The 7,039-nt window shown below is 42.4% G+C and overlaps 1 non-coding gene across 1 annotated transcript; it reads right to left on the bottom strand.

The window, feature by feature from the left end:
* Nucleotides 1–269: 269 nt before the first annotated feature.
* Nucleotides 270–376, bottom strand: LOC130507400 (small nucleolar RNA R71). The gene has a single exon (XR_008942305.1). It is a non-coding gene; the product is annotated as a small nucleolar RNA R71 (small nucleolar RNA).
* Between the last annotated feature and the right edge of the window lie 6,663 nt (nucleotides 377–7,039).

The raw sequence follows: 7,039 nt of genomic DNA, 5'->3' as shown, positions 1-7,039 counted from the left end.
CTGCTCTGATTGATCTGGTGCAGAGAAAAGTGTTCTCTGGTCTCTCTGCAGAAATTCCAATAGAGCATATTGAGAACTTCGAAAAAGTCTGCAGTTTCACTCGTGCGAATGGTGTGCCATCAGACTACATCAAGTGCATGCTATTCCCATTCTCTTTTGATGGAAAAGCTGCAAGGTGGTTGAACTCTCTCCCTACCGGCTCTCTCACTTCATGGGAACAGGTCTGATCAGCGTTCTTCAACCATTTCTACTCTAAGGCGAGAACAGCTGCATTGAGGAACAAGATCAATTCATTCAGACAGCTCCATGATGAGCCTTTTTGTGATGCATGGGAGCGCTTCAATGACTACCAGAGAGAATGCCCTCACCATGGATTTGATGATGATTACCTCCTAGGCATTTTCTATGATGGGGTGGACTGGAAATACCAAGGTGCTCTAAACTCTTCGAGCAATGGAGACTTCATGACTCAGACCACTGATGGAGCGCTCAAGCTGATTGAGAACATGGCAGCTAGCTCAGCCAATGAGAATCAGGAGAGCAACCGCTCCAAGAAAGGGAACAGTGTACACACCCAGAAAATTGATGAGCTAACAGCTAAGGTCGATCAGCTACTGCAGAACAACCAGGCACAAGGATCTGGGTATCAGAACACCATCCCGCAGAGCAATCACCAAGTTGTTCCAGCCGCGAGTGCTCCGACTGCAGGGAACAGTCCGCCAGATGATCTGAAAAATCTGAACATTATGATGCAGCAGATGCTCTAGAGCCAGCAACTTCAGGTCAAGGCACTGAATCAGGTTACCACAGACATCAACACCAGGATGGACAGCATGTTCACCGAGCTGAATTCAAAATATGATACTGTGAGCAACCACATAAATAAGATTGATGTTCAGCTTGCTCAAACTGCTGAACCTGTTAAAAGACAGCAAGAGATCATTCGTGGAAAAAGTGTGATGAATCCTAGGGTTGAGCACTGTAATGCAACCGAGCAGAGACGTGAAAAATCCGAGGAAAAACAAGCGGAACAACTGTTCGCTGAGACTGTTATGGGGGCAGAACAGAGAACAGAGCAGTCTGCTAGCTCTAGAGTGACTGCTCCCGCGACTGCTCCCGCTCCCGACGGATCTACTAATATTCCACCACTGCGAGTCTATGTTCCTAAGGTTCCCTATCCGATTCCACCTAGACACCTGAAGGTGTTGCCTAAGGTTGATGACACTGGAAAATTTGCTTTTCCATGTTCCATTGCTGGAGTAGAATTTGAGGAAGCTCTTTGTGACTCTGGATCTTGTGTGAATCTTGTCTCAAAGGCGATTGTAGACAAGTTGGGCATTGCTGATGTTGAGCCTTCTAAGGTGACTCTGACTTTTGCAAACTCTTCTAGAGCAGTTCCCTATGGCACCATTCGCAACCTTCATGTCCAAGTTGGGGACTGTGTTCTCCATACTGAATTTCAGGTTGTTGAGATGAACAAGGATCATGAGATGCCTTTGATCTTAGGAAGGACATTTATGGCTACAGTGGGAGCAATCATTGATATGCCTAAAAAGAGAGTCTCCTTCTCCCACATCAACAAGAATGTCTTCTATCAGGCTGTTCCCACCAGATTTCAGAAACTACACGCCTCTTGCATCTCAGTGTTCAGTGGAGAAAAGCTGAAGGTTGTTCCAAGGAAGGAACTTGGTAAAAACAGTGAGTTCAAGGAAGTCCTGAATGGAGATCCACACACTGATTTCCAAGAAACTTAGTGGGAATGCAAGGGTGAAAGAGAAAGTCCAGAAGAAAAGGGTCAAAGGAGATCCTACTATGACTTTGACACCTCACTGGTGTGATGAGAAATCCATTGAGTATGAGGTAAAGTGCAAGGGTACCTCTAAACCTTTCTCTAAAGTCAGAGTTATTCTCACTGATGAGCTGAAAGAGAAAGGAGAAGCTGCTGTGAAAGGGTTGTTGAGCAGAGTTTTGAAGCTGAACATGTCTGATTGTGGAGCTTGTATTGGAACAAGCCCTCATGCTCAACCCGACTGATCCCTATCACCAAGTCAAGCTAGTGACTTTAACCAAGCGCTTTGTGGGAGGCAACCCACTGGTAAGTGTAAAATAACTTGGTTTTGTTTTTGTTTGTTTATTTTCGTTTTAGTTTATTGAGTTTCAGGTCAAAAAGCAGAAAATTTAAGATACTTCGAAAAATTCTGGGTTGCAGAAACGGAGCTCCCTGTTCTACAGGAGCCGAGAACAACCGCCCAGGTGAAAATCTGGCGACAGAACACCCAGAATTTTTCGGAGCACCCGCTCCAGGTAAGTATCTCGACCAAAAAAATTGTATATTCTTGTTTTCACCTTCTCTCTGATTTATTTTCACACCGAGACGTTGTGAAGTAAGTCTGGGGGAGGGTATTCGTCGTTTACTAACTCGTTTCTTTCTTTTGTTTTTCTCTTTTGAGTCAGTTTGAGTCAGTTTTTAGGATTGAGTCAGTTAAAATTTTGTGGGAATTAAGACCTTATTCCGTGTTGATCACTAACCACCTCATGCTTTAGTTATCTTATTCAGTGACCTTAGCAGTGGCGAAAGACACACATGTGGACCTGGAACACCCTGACATTTCTCACTTGATTCTCCAGAAGTTCTCAGCCGATCAGGTTACACTGGGTAGACTCAACTCCACCTAACTTGAACCTAATCGTGACTGAAATTCTTCTTGTTATGGGCACTAGATCAGGGAAACGAGATCTACACTCAGGACTTCTTATCCTTTATATCCATCTTGTTGTTCCTGAGTGGCTAGCTCATCTTTAGCTAGTTCCCACCCTGCGCCTTAGCCTTTTTTCCACCTTCATGCATTTGTTTTTCAGTGTTATATGTGCAGATATGTGCAAAAAGGTCGGAGAGGAAAGGATCGACGCAGCCTCTTACTCGTTAATGCTGCGCAGATTCAGTCAGAAGGAGAACAAGCATATTAAGGGAGCAACCGCTCCATAACCACTGAGCTGTGCAAGAACATGGGAGGAGAACCAGAATGATCTGAACCAGAAGAACCACCAGTGGCAATCCAAACATCATATGTTACCTTCTTTTTCGTCATCCCACCATCTTTGCTAAAAAAAAAAAAGAGAAAAAAAAAAAAGAAAAAGAGAAAAAAAAAAATCTATCTTTCATTTTATTTAGCACTAGTATTAACCCCATGCTTCGCATGGGAATATTTTTACTTGCAAACAAACACAGTGAAAACAGTAAAAATCAGCAAATAATAGGAAACATCACTCATGAAAGCAAATTAATCAGTACAAAATTTTGAGAACACATACACTTAAGCTGAGGTTCAGACTCATACCGAGGCTTGTGATGAAGCTGGCTAGTGTGGTTTTTTGTGGTTTTTGCATCTACTCTTTATATTTACCTTCTTGATAGCAAAACTGAGACTAAGCTTCTAAAACCAATTTAAAGGCGTCTTCAAGTCTCAGATGAAGCAAAAGAGCTAATCTCTTGTAGTGTTCCTTGACGTCTACATCATCAGCAACAATCAAAATTCAGAATCTCATATCAAACAGCAGCTTCGCTTCATCCTCTGGTTGATGCAGAGATAAAATCATAAAAACATCAAACTCTTTGCCTGGTTAATGAACGTTTTATCTCCGTAGTAATCATTCTCTAAGAGTTTTTCTATCACCAATACCCATGGCTCTTCTATATTCTCCATCGTCACCTACCATAAACGTTTGATAGAGAAACAAAGAATTAAACAGAGGTTAATAGAATTATTCTCCATCGTCACCTACCAATAGAGATTGCAAACACCTGATAAGACATAACAGTATCGAATTTACTTGATTTCTATATAATTTTGATTGATTTAATATGTTACCTATTACCGAAACGTCTCTTTTGAGTGAGGACCGGCTATATTCGCCGGGTGTTTGCCAAATTTTAGAGATAGGAATTCAGTAAATAAATTATTTTGGAGGAAGGATAATCGTGAGTAGTTGTTTGTAAGATTTCTAGAGATCTAGTGTAGTAATAGAGATTAGAGAAGAGATTAGAGAGATTAAGAAGAGATTTGAGTAAAGGAAAGACTAATCCGAGACAAAGAGACTAAGAACCATTCTTAAAATGTCTAAGAGACTTTCATTGCTTGCTTAACCTTTAATGAGTGAGTGATTACATATTTATACTAGAGAGGAAATAAGGGTTTGCGACATGAGAGATTAGATAAAACACTATGCTAAGCATGTGTAGTCAAAGGAAGAACTTGGCGCCTTGTTTGAATGTGTGGACTAGAAGCTCCACATGATTGATGCTTTTGCTTTTCCTTTCCAGCCATATACAGGCTGTCAAGTCTCGCCCAACCTCATCTCTAAACGGTCACTAGCTTTGCTTGATCAAACCTTCCTTCCCGAATAGAGTTTCTCACAAGTTCACACTTCTTCTCTTCTTTATTTACCTCAAGGCTCAGTAACTATTTAGTTACTGTGGTAACTAAATATTTACTGCTACAGTGCCAAACCCATAACTTGATCTCCTCTTCTTCATACTAATATTTGATCATCTCATCTCAACACTCCCCCTCAAGCTTGACCATGTAGAACAAGTCAAGCTTGGAATGCTATGAGATCTTCCTCATTAAAAATCTCACCAAGGAAAACCCATTGGGACAAAACCTTGATGAGGGAAAAAGAGTGAAGACCTCACAGCAAGGGGATCAGCTTCTCTTACTCAGATCAATGAGGCCCAGCCTGATGTGGATGGACTCCATTGTCTTCTGCCTCGCAGCCTTGGTGAACACATCAGCCAACTGATCCTCACTTATGGTGTAACATGGCAGGATCACTCCAAGTACTATCATCTGTCTGACCTTGTGACAATCAACCTCTATGTGCTTGGTCCTCTCATAGAACACCGAGTTGGTTGCAATGTGGATAGCTGCTTGGTTATCACAATGCATAGTCATTGGTGTAGCTTGATCAATCTCCAAGTGCTTCAGAATCCCCTTGATCCACACAAGTTCATTGGTTAGCTTCAGCATGGCTCTATACTCGGCTTCAGCACTGGAACATGAGACCACCTTCTGCTTCTTACTCTTCCAAGTAACCAAGTTCCCACCAATGAAAGTGCAATAGCCAGTGGTTGATCTTCTATCAGCTCTATCTCCTGCCCAATCAGCATCACAATGGCCCACCACTTCTGTACTCTTGTTGCAACCCATCCAAACACCAAGACCTTGAGTTCCATTTAGATACATCAATAGCCTCTCCACCATTCTCCAATGGTGTTCTCTTGGAACTTGCATATGCTGGCTCACCTGATTCACAGCAAAACAAATGTCAGGCCGTGTAATTGTCAAGTAGATTAACTTACCTACAAGCTTTCTATAAAGCTTTGGATCATGGAATGGCTTGCTATCTTCAAGCTCCCCCTCACGTGGAACCTTATACCCATCCTCCATGGGCATCTTAGCTACTTTGCCTCCATATGCACCTGCATCTTTCAAAAGATCAAGTGTATATTTTCTTTGAGAGATGAATAACCCTTCCTTAGCTCTACACAACTCAATGCCAAGGAAGTACTTCATCTCTCCTAAGTCTTTAATCTCAAACACAGATTTGAGAAACTCCTTGGTTGCCTTGATACCTGCTTTGTCAGAGCCAGTGATGATAATGTCATCTACATACACAAGGATTACAATGATACCTGAAGGAGTAACAAGTGTGAACAGAGTGTGATCAAGTTCGGACTTCCTGAACCCTCTTCCATTCAATGTTGTGCTCAGTTTGTGATACCATGCTCTAGGAGATTGTTTGAGACCATAGATTGCCTTCTTTAGCCTCAACACATTTCCCTTCTTTACCGAGTGCTCAAGACCAGGAGGTGGTAACATGTAGACTTCATCTTCTAGTTCTCCTTGTTGAAATGCATTCTTCACATCCATTTGCCAAAGATCCCATTCAAGATTCACTGCCAAAGATAGCACTATCCGAATGGTATGAAGCTTGGCAACTGGTGCAAATGTATCAATGTAGTCTTCTCCATAGGTTTGAGTAAACCCTCTTGCCACCAATCTTGTCTTGCGCCTTTCTATCTTCCCATTTGGAAGATACTTGATTGTGAAGATCCATTTACTAGACACTGCTCTCTTTCCTTTTGGTAGTGCACTCTCATACCATGTATCATTCTTGATCATGGCATCTGCCTCAGCATTAACTGAATCTCTCCACTCTTGTATTAGCATAGCTTCTTCATAGCTCCTTGGAACATAACTCTCATCCAAACTGACTTGAAAGGCACAATGCTCTTCCGGATAATGAGCAAAGGAGCATACAGCTTGAGAAGGATGCTCCACAGCTTGGGCATTGTAGTACACTCTTGTGTTTACCCAACTGGAAGGATCCTTCCTTAGCCGTGTGCTTCTCCTTAGAACTGGTTCATCCTGCACTTGCACCTCTTCTTGTATACTTGCTTCCTCTTGCGCATCATCACTACTAACTCTTTGCTCTTCTTGCTGACTTACTTCAGCAACACCTTCTTGATCAGTGGCTTCCACACCTTGATCATGTGAGTCAGAGCTCTCTTCTTGACTCCTAGAACTCTCTTCCCCTCCTTGGTTAAGAGAGCTTGCTTCATTTCCCCCCTCATGGTCAAGGTGAGGGATCCGATCATCACTTGCCCTTGGTACACTTCTAGGTGCACTTCCTCCACCTTGCTGCTCTTGAGTCATATTGATCCCAAGTTTCTCCAGCATAACTCTCAAAGTAGCAGCTCGATCTGATGTGAGATCTTTTAAATCTTCTTGGTTCTTCTCCTCATAGTACCCTCTTTCCTCAATAAACTTCACCTCCCGAGATACTGTCACTCTCCTAGTGTCTTGATCATAGCACTTGTATCCTTTCTGGCTTGTGGAGTATCCAATAAACATTGCTTTTGTGCTTCTCGGTTGTAGCTTGTTTCTCATCTCTCCTGGTACCATCACATAGCACAAGCACCCAAAGACCTTCAAGTGATCCAGTACTGGCTTATACTTGTTCAGGACTTCAAATGGAT

Source organism: Raphanus sativus, unplaced genomic scaffold (assembly GCF_000801105.2).
Source record: "Raphanus sativus cultivar WK10039 unplaced genomic scaffold, ASM80110v3 Scaffold4463, whole genome shotgun sequence".
Taxonomy (NCBI): Eukaryota; Viridiplantae; Streptophyta; class Magnoliopsida; order Brassicales; family Brassicaceae; genus Raphanus; species Raphanus sativus.
This window is presented reverse-complemented; position numbering and strand designations above follow the sequence as displayed.